The sequence below is a fragment of the Protopterus annectens genome, chromosome 2.part1 (genome assembly GCF_019279795.1).
Source record: "Protopterus annectens isolate FY-2018-M chromosome 2.part1, PAN1.0, whole genome shotgun sequence".
Classification (NCBI taxonomy): domain Eukaryota; kingdom Metazoa; phylum Chordata; order Ceratodontiformes; family Protopteridae; genus Protopterus; species Protopterus annectens.
In genome coordinates, this window is record NC_056729.1 from 1,621,660,252 (window position 1) to 1,621,681,108 (window position 20,857).

Here is a 20,857-nt window from a genome sequence, read left to right on the forward strand (position 1 = left end):
TAGCCACTGAGATCTGTAGTGCTGTATACAGTTATGTAGTCACTGATATCTGTAGGGCTGTACACAGTTATGCAGCCACTGATATGCATAGTGCTATATACATTTATGTAGTCACTGATATCTGTAGTGCTGTTTACAGTTATGTAGTCACTGTTATCTGTAGTGTTGTGTGCAATTATGTAGTCAACCATATAAGTAGTTCCATATACACTTATGTAATCAATGATATCTGAAGTGCTGTACACAGTTATGTAGTCACTGATATCTGTAGTACTGTACACAGTTACATAGTGACTGATATCTGTAGTGCTGTATACTGCTACATAGTCACTAATATCTAAAGTCCTGTACACAGTTATGTAGTCCGTGGTATATGTAGTGCTGTGTACAGTTATGTAATCACTGATATCTGTAGTGCTGTACACAGTTATGTAACCACTGCTATCTAAAGTGTGGTATATAATTATGTAGTCAGTAATATCAGTAGTGCTGAACACATTCATGTAGTCACTGATAATGAAAGTGCTGTATACAGTTATGTACTCACTGATATCTGTAGTGCTGTACGCAGGTATGTAGTCACTGATATCTGTATTGCTGTACACAGTTATGTAGTGACTGATATCTGTACTGCTGTATACAGTTATGTAGTCATTGGTATCTGTAGTGCTAAATAAATGTATGTAGTTACTGATATCTGTAGTGCTGTTTACAGTTCTGTAGTCACTGATATCTGTAGTGCTGTACACTGTTATGTAATCACTGATATTTGTAGTGCTTCACACAGTTACGTAGTTACTGATATCTGTAGTGCTGTACACAGTTACGTAGTCACTAATATCTTTAGTGGTGTATACACGTATGTTGTTACTGATATCTGTCGTGGTGTACCCAGTTATGTAGTCATTGTTATCTGTAGTGCTGCATATAATTATGCAGTCAGTAATATCTGTAGTGCGGTATACAGTTATGTAGTCACTGATATCTGAAGTGCTTTATACAGTTAAGTAGTCACTGATATCTGTAGTGTTGTACACAGTTATGAAGTCACTCATATATGTAGTGCTGTACACAGTTATGCACTAACTGATATCTGTAGTGCTGTACACAGTTCTGTAGTCAATGATATCTGTAGTGCTGTGTAACATTATGTAGTCACTGATACCTGTAGTGCTGTACACAGTTATATAGTCACTGATATCTGAAGGTCTGTTCACAGCTACATAGTCACTAATATCTGTAGTGCTGTACACAGTTATGTAGCCACTGTTATCTAAAGTGTGGTTTACAGTTATTTAGTCAGTAATATCAGTAGTGCTGTATAAAGTCATGTAGTCACTGATAATGAAAGTGCTGTATACAGATATGTAGTCACTAACTGTAGTGCTGTATACAGTTATGTAATATCAGATATCTGAAGTGCTGTATACAGTTATTTAGTCAGTAATAACTGTGCTGCTCTATATCGTTATGTAGTCACTAATATCTGTAGTGCTGTATACAGTTATGTAATCACTAATATCTGTAGTGCTGTATACCACTATGAAGTAGTTGAAATCTATAGTGCTGTTTTAATTTATGTACTCACTAACATCTGTATTGATGTATACAGTTATGTAGTCACTGAGATCTGTAGTGCTGTATACAGTTATGTAGTCACTGATATCTGTAGGGATGTACACACTTATGCAGCCACTGATATGTGTAGTGCTATATACATTTATGTAGTCACTGATATCTGTAGTGCTGTTTACAGTTATGTAGTCACTGTTATCTGTAGTGTTGTGTGCAATTATGTAGTCAACCATATAAGTAGTTCCATATACACTTATGTAATCAATGATATCTGAAGGGCTGTACACAGTTATGTAGTCACTGATATCTGTAGTACTGTACACAGTTACATAGTGACTGATATCTGTAGTGATGTATACTGCTACATAGTCACTAATATCTAAAGTCCTGTACACAGTTATGTAGTCCGTGGTATATGTAGTGCTGTGTACAGTTATGTAATCACTGATATCTGTAGTGCTGTACACAGTTATGTAACCACTGCTATCTAAAGTGTGGTATACAATTATGTAGTCAGTAATATCAGTAGTGCTGAACACATTCATGTAGTCACTGATAATGACAGTGCTGTATACAGTTATGTACTCACTGATATCTGTAGTGCTGTACACAGTTATGTAGTCACTGATATCTGTATTGCTGTACACAGTTATGTAGTGACTGATATCTGTACTACTGTGTACAGTTATGTAGTCATTGGTATCTGTAGTGCTAAATAAATGTATGTAGTTACTGATATCTGTAGTACTGTTTACAATTCTGTAGTCACTGATATCTGTAGTGCTGTACACAGTTATGTAATCACTGATATTTGTTGTGCTTCACACAGTTACCTAGTTACTGATATCTGTAGTGCTGTACACAGTAACGTAGTCACTAATATCTTTAGTGGTGTATACACTTATGTAGTTACTGATATCTGTCGTGGTGTACCCAGTTATGTAGTCATTGTTATCTGTAGTGCTGCATATAATTATGCAGTCAGTAATATCTGTAGTGCGGTATACAGTTATGTAGTCACTGATATCTGAAGTGCTTTATACAGTTAAGTAGTCACTGATATCTGTAGTGCTGTACACAGTTATGAAGTCACTCATATATGTAGTGCTGTACACAGTTATGCACTAACTGATATCTGTAGTGCTGTACACAGTTCTGTAGTCAATGATATCTGTAGTGCTGTATAACATTATGTAGTCACTGATACCTGTAGTGCTGTACACAGTTATATAGTCACTGATATCTGAGGGTCTGTTCACAGCTACATAGTCACTAATATCTGTAGTGGTGTACACAGTTATGTAGCCACTGTTATCTAAAGTGTGGTTTACAATTATTTAGTCAGTGATATCAGTAGTGCTGTATAAAGTCATGTAGTCACTGATAATGAAAGTGCTGTATACAGTTATGTACTCACTGATATCTGTAGTGCTGTATACAGTTATTTAGTCACTGTTATCTGTAGTGCTGTAAACAATTATGCAGATGATATCAGTAGTGTTGTATACAGTTATGTAATCACTGTTATCTGAAGTGCTGTATACATTTATTTAGTCCCTGATCTATGTAGTGCTGTATACAGTTATGCAGTCACTGATATCTGTAGTGCTGTAGTTACTAAAATGTCTAGTGCTGTACACAAATATGTAGTCAGTAATATCTGTAGTGCTGTATAGTTATATAGTCACTGGAATCTGCAGTGTTGTATACAGTTATGTAGTCACTGATATCTGTAGTGTTTTATACAGTTATATAGCCACTGATATCTGTAGTACTGTACAAAGTTATGCAGTCATTGATATCTGTAGTGCTGTATACAGTTATTTAGTCACTGATATCTGTAGTGCTGTATACAGTTATGTAGTCACTGATACCTGTATTGCTATATACAGTTATGTAGTAAATATCTCTAGTGCTCTGTACAGATATGTAGTCACTGATAACTGTAGTGCTGTACAAAGTTATGTAGTCAGTGATATATGTAGTGCTGTATACAGTTATTTAGTCAGTAATATCTGTTGTGCTCTATACAGTTATATAGTCCCTGATATCTATAGTGGTGAATACAGTTATATAGTCACTGATATCTGTAGTGCTGTACACAGTTATGTAGTCAATGATATCTCTCGTGCTGCACACAGTTATGTAGTCACTAAAAACTGTAGTGCTGTACGCAGTTATGTACTCAGTGATATCTGTAGTGCTGTACACAGGTATGTAGTCACTGATATCTGTATTGCTGTACACAGTTATGTAGTGACTGATATCTGTACTGCCGTATACAGTTATGTAGTCACTGGTATCTGTAGTGCTAAATAAATGTATGTAGTTACTGATATCTGTAGTGCTGTTTACAGTTCTGTAGTCACTGATATCTGTAGTGCTGTACACAGTTATGTAATCACTGATATTTGTAGTGCTTCACACAGTTACGTAGTTACTGATATCTGTAGTGCTGTACACAGTTATGTAGTCACTAATATCTGTCATGCTGTGCACAATTATGTACTCACTGATATCTTTAGTGGTGCATACAGTTATGTAGTTACTGATATCTGTCGTGGTGTACCCAGTTATGTAATCATTGTTATCTGCAGTGCTCCATACAATTATGCAGTCAGCAATATCTGTAGTGCGGTATACAGTTATGTAGTCACTGATATCTGAAGTGCTTTATACAGTTAAGTAGACACAGATATCTGTAGTGCAGTACACAGGTGTGTAGTCACTGATATCTGTAGTGCTGTATAACATTATGTAGTCACTGATACCTGTAGTGCTGTACACTGTTTATAGTCACTGATATCTGAAGGTCTTTTCACAGCTACATAGTCACTAATATCTGTAGTGTTGTACACAGTATGTAGTCACTGATATCTGTATTGCTGTACACAGTTATGTAGTGACTGATATATGTACTGCTGTATACAGTTATGTAGTCATTGGTATCTGTAGTGCTAAATAAATGTATGTAGTTACTGATATCTGTAGTGCTGTTCACAGTTCTGTAGTCACTGATATCTGTAGTGCTGTACACAGTTATGTAATCACTGATATTTGTAGTGCTTTACACAGTTACGTAGTTACTGATATCTGTAGTGCTGTACACAGTTACGTAGTCACTAATATCTTTAGTGGTGTATACACTTATGTTGTTACTGATATCTGTCGTGGTGTACCCAGTTATGTAGTCATTGTTATCTGTAGTGCTGCATACAATTATGCAGTCAGTAATATCTGTAGTGCGGTATACAGTTATGTAGTCACTGATATCTGAAGTGCTTTATACAGTTAAGTAGTCAATGATGTCTGTAGTGCTGTACACAGTTATGAAGTCACTCATATCTGTAGTGCTGTACACAGTTATGCACTAACTGATATCTGTAGTGCTGTACACAATTCTGTAGTCAATGATATCTGTAGTGCTGTATAACGTTATGTAGTCACTGATACCTCTAGTGCTGTACACAGTTATATAGTCACTGATATCTGAAGGTCTGTTCACAGCTACATAGTCACTAATATCTGTAGTGCTGTACACAGTAATGTAGCCACTGTTATCTAAAGTGTGGTATACAATTATTTAGTCAGTAATATCAGTAGTGCTGTATAAAGTCATGTAGTCACTGATAATGAAAGTGCTGTATAAAGATATGTAGTCACTGATAACTGTAGTGCTGTATATAGTTATGTAATATCTGATATCTTAAGTGCTGTATACAGTTATGTTGTCAGTATTATCTGTGCTGCTCTATATCATTATGTAGTCACTAATATCTGTAGTGCTGTATACAGTTATGTAATCACTGATATCTGTAGTGCTGTATACCACTATGAAGTAGCTGAAATCTATAGTGCTGTTTAAATTTATGTACTCACTAACATCTGTATTGATGTATACAGTTATGTAGCCACTGAGATCTGTAGTGCTGTATACAGTTATGTAGTCAATGATATCTGTAGGGCTGTACACAGTTATGCAGCCACTGATATCTGTAGTGCTATATACATTTATGTAGACACTGATATCTGTAGTGATGCACACAGTTATGTAGTCACTGATATCTGTAGTGCTCTACACAGTTATGTAGTCACTGATATTTGTAGTGATCTACAGAGTTATGTAGTTACTAATATTTCTAGTGCTGTACACAGTTATGTAATCACTGATATCTGTACTGCTGTAGACAGTTATGTAGTCACTGATATTTGTAGTGCTGCATACAGTTATATAGTCATTGATATCTGTAATGCTGCAAACAGTTATGTAGTCACTGATATATGTAGTGCTGTATACAATTATGTAGTCACTGATATCTGTAGTGCTGTATAGAATAATGTAGTCAGTAATATATGTAGTGTTGTATATAGTTATGTAGTGACTGATATCAGAAGTGCTGTATACAGTTATGTAGTCATTGATATCTGTAGTGCTGAATACCATTATGTAGCCACTGATATCTGTAGTGCTGTGCAAAGTTATGTAGTCACTGATATATGTAGTGCTATAGAAAGTTTTGTAGTCACTGATATATGTAGTGCTGTACACAGTTACATAGTCACTATTATCTGTACTGCTGTACACATTTATGTAGTCACTGATTTCTGTAGTGTTGTATTCAGTTATGTAATCACTAATATCTGTAGTGCTGTTCACAGTTAGGTAGTCACATTTATCTGTAGTGCTGTATACAATTACTGTTCACACTAACTGTATTGCTATACTATTTCCTACTACCATCAACTTTGTTCATGATTTATGTATTTTTTACTGTTGTCCTCTGTATATATGTAATTATTGTAAATAGTTTGCTCTCTCTTTATTTGCCTCCCTAACATTTATGCTTGTTCTATCATTCTGCCATAACTAGACTCAGACTCTATGTAACCTTAACCATCCATATTAATATTTGACTCTTTTGTTATGTAAACACCATGTAAACACCATACCTCTTATGTTCTCTGTATCACAATCTACTGGTATTCATACCATTTAGACTGACTGTTGCATACTTCTGTATCTGTACCTTTGAATCTTATTTTAATTTTTATCTTTCATATTCTGCATTATCTTTTGTATTATGTTAATTTTAATATTTTGTCTTTTGTTTTATCTTTTGTATTTTTGTAATGTGGAGCTTTTCTCCCTGGGCCTCCACTGAAAATGGGCTCCTGAGTCCAGTGGACCTCCACGGTCATTAAACTGAAATAAATAAATAAATAAATAAATAAATAAATAAATTATGTAGTCAGTAATATCAGCAGTGCTGTACCCAGCTATGTAATCACTGATATCTGAAGTGCTGTATACATTTATTTAGTCACTGATATCTGTAGTGCTGTATACAGTTATGCAGTCACTGATATTTGTAGTGCTGTAGTCACTAAAATGTCTAGTGCTGTACAAAAATATGTAGTCAGTAATATCTGTAGTGCTGTATAGTTATATAGTCACTTAAATCTGCAGTGCTGTATACAGTGATGTAGCCACTGATATCTGTAGTACTGTACAAAGTTATGCAGCCATTGATATCTGAAGTGCTGTAGACAGTTATTTAGTCAATGATATATCTAGTGCTGTATACAGTTATGTAGTCACTGATACCTGTAGTGCTATATACAGTTATGTAGTAAATATGTGTAGTGCTCTGTACATATATATAGTCACTGATAATTGTAGTGCTGTACATAGTTATGTAGTCAGTGATATATGTAGTGCTGTATACAGTTATGTAGTCAGTAATATCTGTTGTGCTCTATACAGTTATATAGCCCCTGACATCTGTAGTGCTGAATACAGTTATGTAGTCACTGATATTAGTGCTGTACACAGTTATCTAGTCATTGGTATATGTCGTGCGGCATACAGTTATGTAGTCACTAAAAACTGTAGTGCTGTACACAGGTATGTACTCACTGATATTTGTAGTGCTGTACACAGTTATGCAGTCACTGACATCTCTAGTGCTGTACACAGTTATGTAGTGACTGATATCTGTACTGCTGTATACAGTTATGTAGCCACTAGTATCTATAGTGCTAGATAAATGTATGTAGTTACTGATATCTGTAGTGCTGTATACAGTTATGTAGTCACTGATATCTGTAGTGCTGTACACAGTTATGTAATCACTGATATTTGTAGTGCTTTACACAGTTACATAGTTACTGATATCTGTGTTGCTGTACACAGTTACGTAGTCATTAATATCTGTCATGCTCTACACAGTTATGTAGTCACTGATATCTTTAGCGGTGTATACAGTTATGTAGTTACTGATATCTGTCATGGTGTACACAGTTATGTAGTCACTGTTATCTGTAGTGCTGTATACAATTATGTAATCACTGATATCTGCAGTGCTGCATACAGTTATGTAGTCACTGATATCTTTAGTGCTGTAGACAGTTACATTGTGACTGACATCTGTAGTGCTGTATACAGTTATGTAATCAATGATATCTGTAGTGCTGCTTACAGTTATGTAGTCACTGTTATCTGTAGTGTTGTGTGCAATTATGTAGTGAGCAACATAAGTAGTTCCATATACACTTATGTAATCAATAATATCTGAAGTGCTGTACACAGTTATGTAGTCACTGATATCTGTAGTGCTGTACACAGTTACATAGTGACTGATATCTGTAGTGCTGTATACTGCTACGTAGTCACTAATATCTAAAGTCCTGTACACAGTTATGTAGTCCATGGTATATGTAGTGCCGTGTACAGTTATGTACTCACTGATATCTGTAGTGCTGTATACAGTTATTTAGTCACTGATTTCTGTAGTGCTGTATTCAGTTATGTAATCACTGCTCTCTGTAGTGCTATACACAGTTAGGTAGTCACTGTTATCTGTAGTGTTGTAAATAATTATGTAGTCAGTAATATCAGTAGTGCTGTATACAGTTATGTAATCACTTATATCTGAAGTGCTGTATACATTTATTTAGTCATTGATATATGTAGTGCTGTATACAGTTATGCAGTCACTGATATCTGTAGTGCTGTAGTCACTAAAATGTCTAGTGCTGTACATAAATATGTAGTCAGTAATATCTGTAGTGCTGTATAGTTATATAGTCACTGGATTCCGCAGTGCTATATACAGTTATGTAGTCACTGATATCTCTAGTGCTGTATATAGTTATGTAGCCACTGATACCTGTAGTGCTATATACAGTTAGGTAGTCACTGATACCTGTAGTGCTATATACAGTTATGTAGTAAATATCTGTAGTGCTCTGTACAGATATGTAGTCACTGATAACTGTACTGCTGTACAGAGTTATGTAGTCACTGATATCTGTCGTGCTGCACACAGTTATGTAGTCACTAAAAACTGTAGTGCTGTATACAGTTATTTAGTCAGTAATATCTGTTGTGATCTATACAGTTATATAGTCCCTGATATCTGTAGTGCAGAATACAGTTATATAGTCACTGATATCTGTAGTGCTGTACACAGTTATGTAGTCACTGATATCTGCTGTGCTGCACACAGTTATGTAGTCAGTAAAAACTGTAGTGCTGTACACAGTTATGTACTCACTGATATCTGTAGTGCTGTACACAGGTATGTAGTCACTGATATCTGTATTGCTGTACACAGTTATGTAGTGACTGATATCTGTACTGTTGCATATAGTTATGTGGTCACTGGTATCTGTAGTGCTAAATAAATGTATGTAGTTACTGATATCTGTAGTGCTGTTTACAGTTCTGTTATTACTGATATCTGTAGTGCTGTACACAGTTACGTAGTCACTAATATCTGTCATGCTGTGCACAGTTATGTAGTCATTGATATCTTTAGTGGTGTATACAGTTATGTAGTTACTAATATCTGTTGTGGTGCACCCAGTTATGTAGTCATTGTTATCTGTAGTGCTGCATACAATTATGCAGTCAGTAATATCTGTAGTGCGGTATACAGTTATGTAGTCACTGATATCTGAAGTGCTTTATACAGTTAAGTAGTCACTGATATCTGTAGTGCTGTACACAGTTATGAAGTCACTCATATATGTAGTGCTGTACACAGTTATGCACTAACTGATATCTGTAGTGCTGTACACAGTTCTGTAGTCAATGATATCTGTAGTGCTGTTTAACATTATGTAGTCACTGATACCTGTAGTGCTGTACACAGTTATATAGTCACTGATAACTGAAGGTCTGTTCACAGCTACATAGTCCCTAATATCTGTAGTGCTGTACACAGTTATGTAGCCACTGTTATTTAAAGTGTGGTATACAATTATTTAGTCAGTAATATCAGTAGTGCTGTATAAAGTCATGTAGTCACTGATAATGCAAGTGCTGTATACAGATATGTAGTCACTGATAACTGTAGTGCTGTACACAGTTATGTAATATCAGATATCTGAAGTGCTGTATACAGTTATGTAGTCAGTAATATCTGTGCTGCTCTATATCGTTATGTAGTCACTAATGTCTGTAGTGCTGTATACAGTTATGTAATCACTAATATCTGTAGTGCTGTATACCACTATGAAGTAGCTGAAATCTATAGTGCTGTTTAAATGTATGTACTCACTAACACCTGTATTGATGTATACAGTTATGTAGCCACTGACATCTGTAGTGCTGTATACAGTTATGTAGTCACTGATATCTGTAGGGCTGTACACAGTTATGCAGTCACTGATATGTGTAGTGCTATATACATTTATGTAGTCACTGATATCTGTAGTGCTGTTTACAGTTATGTAGTCACTGTTATCTGTAGTGTTGTGTACAATTATGTAGTCAGCAATATAAGTAGTTCCATATGCACTTATGTAATCAATGATATCTGAAGTGCTGTACACAGTTATGTAGTCACTGATATCTGTAGTGCTGTACACAGTTACATAGTGACTGATATCTGTAGTGCTGTATACTGCTACATAGTCACTAATATCTAAAGTCCTGTACACAGTTATGTAGTCCGTGGTATATGTAGTGCTGTGTACAGTTATGTAATCACTGATATCTGTAGTGCTCTACACAGTTATGTAACCACTGCTATCTAAAGTGTGGTATACAATTATGTAGTCGATAATATCAGTAGTGTTGTATACAGTTATGTAATCACTGTTATCTGAAGTGCTGTATACATTTATTTAGTCCCTGAACTATGTAGTGCTGTATACAGTTATGCAGTCACTGATATCTGTAGTGCTGTAGTTACTAAAATGTCTAGTGCTGTACAATAATATCTAGTCAGTAATATCTGTAGTGCTGTATAGTTATATAGTCACTGGAATCTGCAGTGCCATATACACTTATGTAGTCACTGATATCTGTAGTGCTTTATACCTTTATTTAGCCACTGATATCTGTAGTACTGTACAAAGTTATGCAGTCATTGATATCTGTAGTGCTGTATACAGTTATTTAATCACTGATATCTGTAGTGCTGTATACAGTTATGTAGTCACTGATACCTGTATTGCTGTATACAGTTATGTAGTAAATATCTGTAGTGCTCTGTACAGATATGTAGTCACTGATAACTGTAGTGCTGTACAGAGTTATGTAGTCAGTGATATCTGTCGTGCTGTATACAGTTATTTAGTCAGTAATATCTGTTGTGCTCTATACAGTTATATAGTCCCTGATATCTGTAGTGCTGAATACAGTTATATAGTCACTGATATCTGTAGTGCTGTACACAGTTATGTAGTCACTGATATCTCTCGTGCTGCACACAGTTATGTAGTCACTAAAAACTGTAGTGCTGTACACAGTTATGTACTCACTGATATCTGTAGTGCTGTACACAGGTATGTAGTCACTGATATCTGTATTGCTGTACACAGTTATGTAGTGACTGATATCTGTACTGCTGTATACAGTTTTGTAGTCACTGGTATCTGTAGTGCTAAATAAATGTATGTAGTTACTGATATCTGTAGTGCTGTTTACAGTTCTGTAGTCACTGATATCTGTAGTGCTGCACACAGTTATGTAATCACTGATATTTGTAGTGCTTCACACTGTTACGTAGTTACTGTTATCTGTAGTGCTGTACACAGTTATGTAGTCACTAGTATCTGTCATGCTGTGCACAATTATGTACTCACTGATATCTTTAGTGGTGTATACAGTTATGTAGTTATTGATATCTGTCGTGGTGTACCCAGTTAAGCAATCATTGTTATCTGTACTGCTGCATACAATTATGCAGTCAGTAATATCTGTAGTGCGGTATACAGTTATGTAGTCACTGATATCTGAAGTGCTTTATACAGTTAAGTAGTCACTGATATCTGTAGTGCTGTACACAGTTATGAAGTCACTCATATCTGTAGTGCTGTACACAGTTATGCACTAACTGATATCTGTAGTGCTGTACACAGCTCTGTAGTCAATGATATCTGTAGTGCTGTATAACGTTATGTAGTCACTGATACCTGTAGTGCTGTACACAGTTATGTAGTCACTGATATCTGAAGGTCTGTTCCCAGCTACATAGTCACTAATATCTGTAGTGCTGTACACAGTTATATAGCCACTGTTATCTAAAGTGCGGTATACAATTATTTAGTCAGTAATATCAGTAGTGCTGTATAAAGTCATGTAGTCGCTGATAATGAAAGTGCTGTATAAAGATATGTAGTCACTGATAACTGTAGTGCTGTATACAGTTATGTAATATCTGATATCTGAAGTGCTGTATACAGTTATGTAGTCAGTATTATCTGTGCTGCTCTATATCGTTATGTAGTCACTAATATCTGTAGTGCTGTATACCACTATGAAGTAGCTGAAATATATAGTGCTGTTTAAATTTATGTACTCACTAACATCTGTATTGATGTATACAGTTATGTAGCCACTGAGATCTGTAGTGCTGTATACAGTTATGTAGTTACTGATATCTGTAGGGCTCTACACAGTTATGCAGCCACTGATATCTGTAGTGCTATATACATTTATGTAAACACTGATATCTGTAGTGCTGTATACAGTTATGTAGTCAATGATATATGTAGTGCTGTACACAGTTGTGTAGTCACTGATATCTGTAGTGATCTACACAGTTATGTAGTTACTAATATTTCTAGAGCTGTACACGGTAATGTAGTCACTGATATCTGTAATGCTGTACACAGTTATGTAGTCACTGATATTTGTAGTGCTGTATACAGTTATGTAGTCACTGATATCTGTAATTCTGCAAACAGTTATGTAGTCACTGATATCCGTAGTGCTGTATACAATTGTGTAGTCACTGATATCTGTAGTGCTGTATAGAATAATGTAGTCAGTAATATATGTAGTGTTGTATATAGTTATGTAGTCACTGATATCTGTAGTGCTGAATACAGTTATGTAGTCACTGATATTGGTAGTGTTGTGCACAGTTATGTAGTCACTGATATCTGTAGTGCTATAGAAAGTTTTGTAGTCACTGATATATGTAGAGCTGTACACAGTTACATAGTCACTATTATCTGTACTGCTGTACACATTTATGTAGTCACTGATTTCTGTAGTGCTGTATTCAGTTATGTAATCACTGATATATGTAGTGCTGTGCACAGTTAGGTAGTCACTGTTATCTGTAGTGCTGTATACAATTACCGTTCACACTAACTGTATTGCTATACTATTCCCTGCTTCCATCAACTTTGTTCATGATTTACTTATTGCTTACTGTTGTCCTCTGTATATATGTAATTATTGTAAATAGTTTGCTCTCCCTTTATTCCCCTTCCTAACATTTATGCTTGTTCTATCACTCTGCCATAAGTAGACTCAGACTCTTTGTAACCTTAACCATCCATATTAATATATGACTCTTTTGTTATATAAACACCATGTAAACACCATACCTCTTATTGTTTCTGTATCACAATCTACTAGTATTCATACCACTTAGACTGACTGTTGCATACTTTTGTATCTGTACCTTTGAATCTTATTTAAATTTTTGTCTTTCATATTCTGCATTATCTTTTGTATTATGTTAATTTTTATATTTTGTCTTTTGTTTTATCTTTTGTATTTTTGTAATGTGGAGCTTTTCTCCCCGGGCCTCCACTGAAAATGGGCTCCTGAACCCAGTGGACCTCCCCGGTCATCAAACTGAAATAAATAAATAAATAAATAAATAAATAAATAAATAAATACATTATGTAGTCAGTAATATCAGCAGTGCTGTACACAGTTATGTAATCACTGATATCTGAAGTGCTATATACATTTATTTAGTCACTGATATCTGTAGTGCTGTATACAGTTATGTTGTCAGTAATATCTGTTGTGCTCTATACCGTTATATAGTCCCTGATATCTGTAGTGCTGAATACAGTTATGTAGTCACTGATATTATTGCTGTACACAGTTATGTAGTCACTGGTATCTGTCGTGCTGCATACAGTTATGCAGTCACTAAAAACTGTAGTGCTGTACACAGGTATGTACTCACTGATATCTGTAGTGCTGTACACAGTTATGCAGTCACTGATATCTGTAGTGCTGTACACAGTTATGTAGTGACTGATATCTGTACTGATATATACAGTTATGCAGTCACTGGTATCTGTAGTGCTAGATAAATGTATGTAGTTACTGATATCTGTAGTGCTGTATACAGTTCTGTAGTCACTGATATCTGTAGTGCTGTACACAGTTATGTAGTCACTGATATTTGTAGTGCTTTACACAGTTATGAAGTTACTCATATCTGTAGTGCTGTACACAGTTACGTAGTCACTAATATCTGTCATGCTGTGCACAGTTATTTAGTCACTGATATCTTTAGCAGTGTATACAGTTATGTAGTTACTGATATCTGTCATGGTATACACAGTTATGTAGTCACTGTTATCTGTAGTGTTGCATACAATTATGTAGTCACTATATGTAGTGCTGTACACAGGTACGTAGTCACTGATATATTTAGTGCTGTGCACAGTTAAGTAGTTACTAATATCAGTTATGCTGTACACAGTTCTGTAGTCACTGATATCTGTAGCGCTGTATACAATTATGTAATCAATGATATCTGTAGTGCTGTTTACAGTTATGTAGTCACTGTTATCTGTAGTGTTGTGTGCAATTATGTAGTCAGCAATATAAGTAGTTCCATATACACTTATGTAATCAATGATATCTGAAGTGCTGTACACAGTTATGTAGTCACTGATATCTGTAGTGCTGTGCACAGTTACATAGTGACTGATATCTGTAGTGCTGCATACTGCTACGTAGTCACTAATATCTAAAGTCCTGTACACAGTTATGCAGTCCATGGTATATGTAGTGCTGTATACAATTATGTAATCACTGATATCTGTAGTGCTGTACACAGTTATGTAGCCACTGTTATCTAAAGCGTGGTATACAATTATGTAGTCAGTAATATCAGTAGTGCTGAACACATTCATGTAGTCACAGATAATGAAAGTGCTGTATACAGTTATGTACTCACTGATATCTGTAGTGCTTTATACAGTTATTTAGTAACTGATTTCTGTAGTGCTGTATTCAGTTATGTAATCACTGCTGTCTGTAGTGCTGTACACAGTTAGGTAGTCACTGTTATCTGTATTGCTGTAAACAATTATGCAGTCAGTAATATCAGTAGTGCTGTATACAGTTATGTAATCACTGATATCTGAAGTGCTGTATAGATTTATTTAGTCACTGATATATGTAGTGCCGTATACAGTTATGCAGTCATTGATATCTGTAGTGCTGTAGTCACTAAAATGTCTAGTGCTGTACACAAATATGTAGTCAGTAATATCTGTAGTGCTGTATAGTAATATAGTCACTGGAATCTGCAGTGCTATATACAGTTATGTAGTCACTGATATCTGTAGTGCTGTATACAGTTATGTAGCCACTGATATCTGTAGTACTGTGCAAAGTTATGCAGTCATTGATATATGTAGTGCTTTATAAAGTTATTTAGTCTCTGATATCTGTAGTGCTGTATACAGTTATGTAGTCACTGATACCTGTAGTGCTATATACAGTTATGTAGTAAATATCTGTAGTGCTCTGTACATATATGTAGTCACTGATAACTGTAGTGCTGTACAGAGTTATGTAGTCAGTGATATATGTAGTGCTATATACAGTTATGTAGTCAGTAATATATGTTGTGCTCTATACAGTTATATAGTCCCTGATATCTGTAGTGCTGAATACAGTTATATAGTCACTGATATCTGTCATGCTGCACACAGTTATGTAGTCACTAAAAACTGTAGTGCTGTACACAGTTATGTACTCACTGATATCTGTAGTGCTGTACACAGGTATGTAGTCACTGATATCTGTAGTGCTGTACACAGTTATGTAGTGACTGATATCTGTACTGCTGTATACAGTTATGTAGTCACTGGTATCTGTAGTGCTAAATAAATGTATGTAGTTACTGATATCTCTAGTGTTGTTTATAGTTCTGTAGTCACTGATATCTGTAGTGCTGTACACAGTTATGTAATCACTGATATTTGTAGTGCTTCACACAGTTACGTATTTACTCATATCTGTAGTGCTGTACACAGTTACATCATCACTAATATCTGTCATGCTGTGCACAGTTATGTAGTCACTGATATATTTAGTGGTGTATACAGTTATGTAGTTACTGATATCTGTCATGGTGTACCCAGTTATGTAGTCATTGTTATCTGTAGTGCTGCATGCAATTATGCAGTCAGTAATATCTGTAGTGCAGTATACAGTTATGTAGTCACTAATATCTGTTCTGATGTACACATTTCTGTAGTCACTGATATCTATAGTGCTGTATACAATTATGTAATCACTGATATCTGCAGTGCTGCATACAGTTATGTAGTCACGGATATCTTTAGTGCTGTAGACAGTTACATTGTGACTGATATCTGTAGTGCTGCATACAGTTATGTAATCAATGATATCTGTAGTGCTGCTTACAGTTATGTAGACACTGTTATCTGTAGGGCTGTGTGCAATTATGTAGTCAGCAATATATGTATTTCCATATACACTTATGTAATCAATGATATCTGAAGTGCTTTACACAGTTATGTAGTCACTGATATCTGTAGTGCTGTACACAGTTACATAGTGACTGATATCTGTAGTGCTGTATACTGCTACGTAGTCACTAATATCTAAAGTCCTGTACACAGTTATGTAGTCCATGGTATATGTAGTGCTGTGTACAGTTATGTACTCACTGATACCTGTAGTGCTGTATACAGTTATTTAGTCACTGATTTCTGTAGTGCTGTATTCAATTATCTAATCACTGCTATCTGTACTGCTGTAAATAATTATGTAGTCAGTAATATCAGTAGTGCTGTATACAGTTATGTAATCCCTGATATCTGAAGTGCTGTATACATTTATTTAGTCACTGAAATATGTAGTGCTGTATACAGTTATGCAGTCACTGATATCTGTAGTGCTGTAGTCACTAAAATGTCTAGTGCTGTACATAAATATGTAGTCAGTAATATCTGTAGTGCTGTATAGTTATATAGTCACTGGAATCCACAGTGCTATATACAGTTATGTAGTCACTGATATCTGTAGTGCTGTATACAGTTATGTAGCCACTGATATCTGTAGTACTGTACAAAGTTATGCAGTCATTGATATCTGAAGTGCTGTATACAGTTATTTAGTCACTGATATCTGCAGTGCTGTATATAGTTATGTAGTCACTGATACCTGTAGTGCTATATACAGTTATGTAGTAAATATCGTAGTGCTCTGCACTGATATGTAGTCACTGATAACTGTAGTGCTGTACAGAGTTATGTAGTCAGTGATATCTGTAGTGCTGTATACAGTTATGTAGTCAGTAATATCTGTTGTGCTCTATACAGTTATATAGTCCCTGATATCTGTAGTGCTGAATGCAGTTATACAGTCACTGATATCTGCTGTGCTGCACACAGTTATGTAGTCAGTAAAAAACTGTAGTGCTGTACACAGTTATGTACTCACTGATATCTGTAGTGCTGTACACAGGTATGTAGTCACTGATATCTGTATTGCTGTACACAGTTATGTAGTGACTGATATCTGTACTGCTGTATACAGTTATGTAGTCACTGGTATCTGTAGTGCTAAATAAATGTACGTAATTATTGATATCTGTAGTGCCATTTACAGTTCTGTTATTACTGATATCTGTAGTGCTGTACACAGTTATGTAATCACTGATATGTGTAGTGCTTCTCATAGTTAGTAGTTACTGATATCTGTAGTGCTGTACACAATTACGTAGTCACTAATATCTGTCATGCTGTGCACAGTTATGTAGTCACTGATATCTTTAGTGGAGTATACAGTTATGTAGTTACTGATATCTGTCATGGTGCACCCAGTTATGTAGTCATTGTTATCTGTAGTGCTGCATACAATTATGCAGTCAGTAATATCTGTAGTGCGGTATACAGTTATGTAGTCACTGATATCTGAAGTGCTTTATACAGTTAAGTAGTCACTGATATCTGTAGTGCTGTACACAGTTATGAAGTCACTCATATCTGTTGTGCTGTACACAGTTATGCACTAACTGATATCTGTAGTGCTGTACACAGTTCTGTAGTCAATGATATCTGTAGTGCTGTATAACGTTATGTAGTCACTGTTACCTGTAGTGCTGTACACAGTTATGTAGTCACTGATATCTGAAGGTCTGTTCCCAGGTACATAGTCACTAATATCTGTAGTGCTGTACACAGTTATGTAGCCACTGTTATCTAAAGTGCGGTATACAATTATTTAGTCAGTAATATCAGTAGTGCTGTATAAAGTCATGTAGTCGCTGATAATGAAAGCGCTGTATAAAGATATGTAGTCACTGATAACTGTAGTGCTGTATACAGTTATGTAATATCTGATATCTGAAGTGCTGTGTACAGTTATGTAGTCAGTATTATCTGTGCTGCTCTATATCGTTATGTAGTCACTAATATCTGTAGTGCTGTATACAGTTATGTAATCACTAATATCTGTAGTGCTGTATACCACTATGAAGTAGCTGAAATCTATAGTGCTGTTTAAATTTATGTACTCACTAACATCTGTAGTGATGTATACAGTTATGTAGCCACTGAGATCTGTAGTGCTGTATACAGTTATGTAGTCATTGATATCTGTAGGGCTGTACACAGTTATGCAGCCACTGATATCTGTAGTGCTATATACATTTATGTAGACACTGATATCTGTAGTGCTGCACACAGTTATGTAGTCACTGATATCTGTAGTGCTGTACACAGTTATGTAGTCACTGATATCTGTAGTGATCTACAGAGTTACGTAGTTACTAATATTTGTAGTGCTGTACACAGTTATGTAATCACTGATATCTGTACTGCTGTAGACAGTTATGTAGTCACTGATATGTGTAGTGCGGTATACAATTATGTAGTCACTAATATCTGTAGTGCAGTATACAATAATGTAGTCAGTAATATATGTAGTGTTGTATATAGTTATGTAGTCACTGATATAAGTGCTGTATACAGTTCTGTAGTCACTGATATCTTTAGTGCTGAATACAATTATGTAGTCAAGCCCGAATAATGAAAAAATTCTTTACTCAATCCAATGATCAAAATAAAGTACAAATACACATACAGTCACAGTTTAAAAATGATAAAACAACAAGTTAAGCGCTTTCGTCAATACTCAGACTTCTTCAGAACAGTGAATTGCTGGCTGATAACTCCTTAAATACACACCCAGTCAATTAGTAAAATATTACCCCACATCATTTCCTTTCAAATAAGAAACATCACAGGAAGTGTAAGGTAGTAGTGAATACTCCCCCTGTTTGCAAGTACACAAAAAGTCAACTAACCAAATGTTAAATCAATAGTGTCACATGTAAAGAATGTTATAAGGCAAAAAATACCAATGACAATATAAATAAATCATAACATAAATAACTGTTTAAGTTTCAAAAGTGGTGCTCTAGAAATTCTATCATTAAGACCTGGAGGGGAGTATGCATTCAGTCTGATCTGCCACTTTAACTCAATGTACTCAAGGAAAGGAAGTTATGTAGGGACAAAATGGATTATGAGAAGGGTGTGGCTTATCCAGACCCCCCCCCCCAAGAGGGCAATTTAATCAAATGACTGGTAATCACAGTACTTATACATTAGGGCAAGCTTGTGAGACACAAGATGATAAGGAAGGAGAGGAAATCCCTTTAGAACAAGCCCCCCTCAAGAGATCGGAGAGGTTAATCAACCAAAGACAGATGAGGTTGAATTATTACAGTCCTCAATCTGCACCATGGAGGGGGAGGGGGGATGGAACAACTACCGGAGATAAGCAGCCCATCACATACTGAGACTGAGAATGTGATTCTTTCAATTGTGACTAATGATTTGGGTGACTTCAGTATTTATAATTACAGTGGTCTTACTGTCACTAGGGAATGGGTCGATTTTCTATCCAAAGGTATGAATTTTGTGCCTACTAGCAAGAGCAACATAGTAGATGTTATGGTGCAGTTAAAACTATTTACAAGGAAATTAAATCTAGCTTTATTTTTTCCTGATAGTAATTTTACTTGTGGCTCAAACATTAGAAGACCAAGTACCTTTCAACCTCCCAATCACCCTTTGGTACAAATATTTGAGGTTCTATGTGAAAACACATTAGAACACGATTGGGTTATAGGCATAATGACTCACCCATAGACAATTTAAAAATAGAGAAGGGTATTTTGAGTGAAATTTTACATCAGACTAATATAAGACTTATGAAACCGGACAAGGGTGGGGGTCTGGTTATTATGAACACTGATGATTACAATAGTAGAATGTTTGACATACTATATAGTGAAGTGTACACTGAGACCTCACGAAATTAATTAAACATAGCATATTGTAACATTGACTTAGAATTGGAGCAACTTTTACTGAATGGACAAATCACACTAGACACACACAACTACATTTTAACCAAACATCCCAGGATTCCCACCATATTTGGAATACCAAAAATTCACAAATCAATACACAGTCCACCTTTAAGACCCATTGTAGATGCTAAAGCCTCCAAAACATTTAGTATAGCAAAATACATTGACAGTATGACTAAGGGGGTCCTTGATTATCGGACTACTATAATTAAGGACTCATGGGACTTCCTTGGTAAAGTCAATCAGAATATGTATGACAGTAACCTCATCCTGGTGACTATTGATGTCTGTGACCTGTTTTCAGTTATACCACATGATATAGGTCTGGACTGGTTCTATGAGTTTCTATGCAGTAATTCGTCATTGAA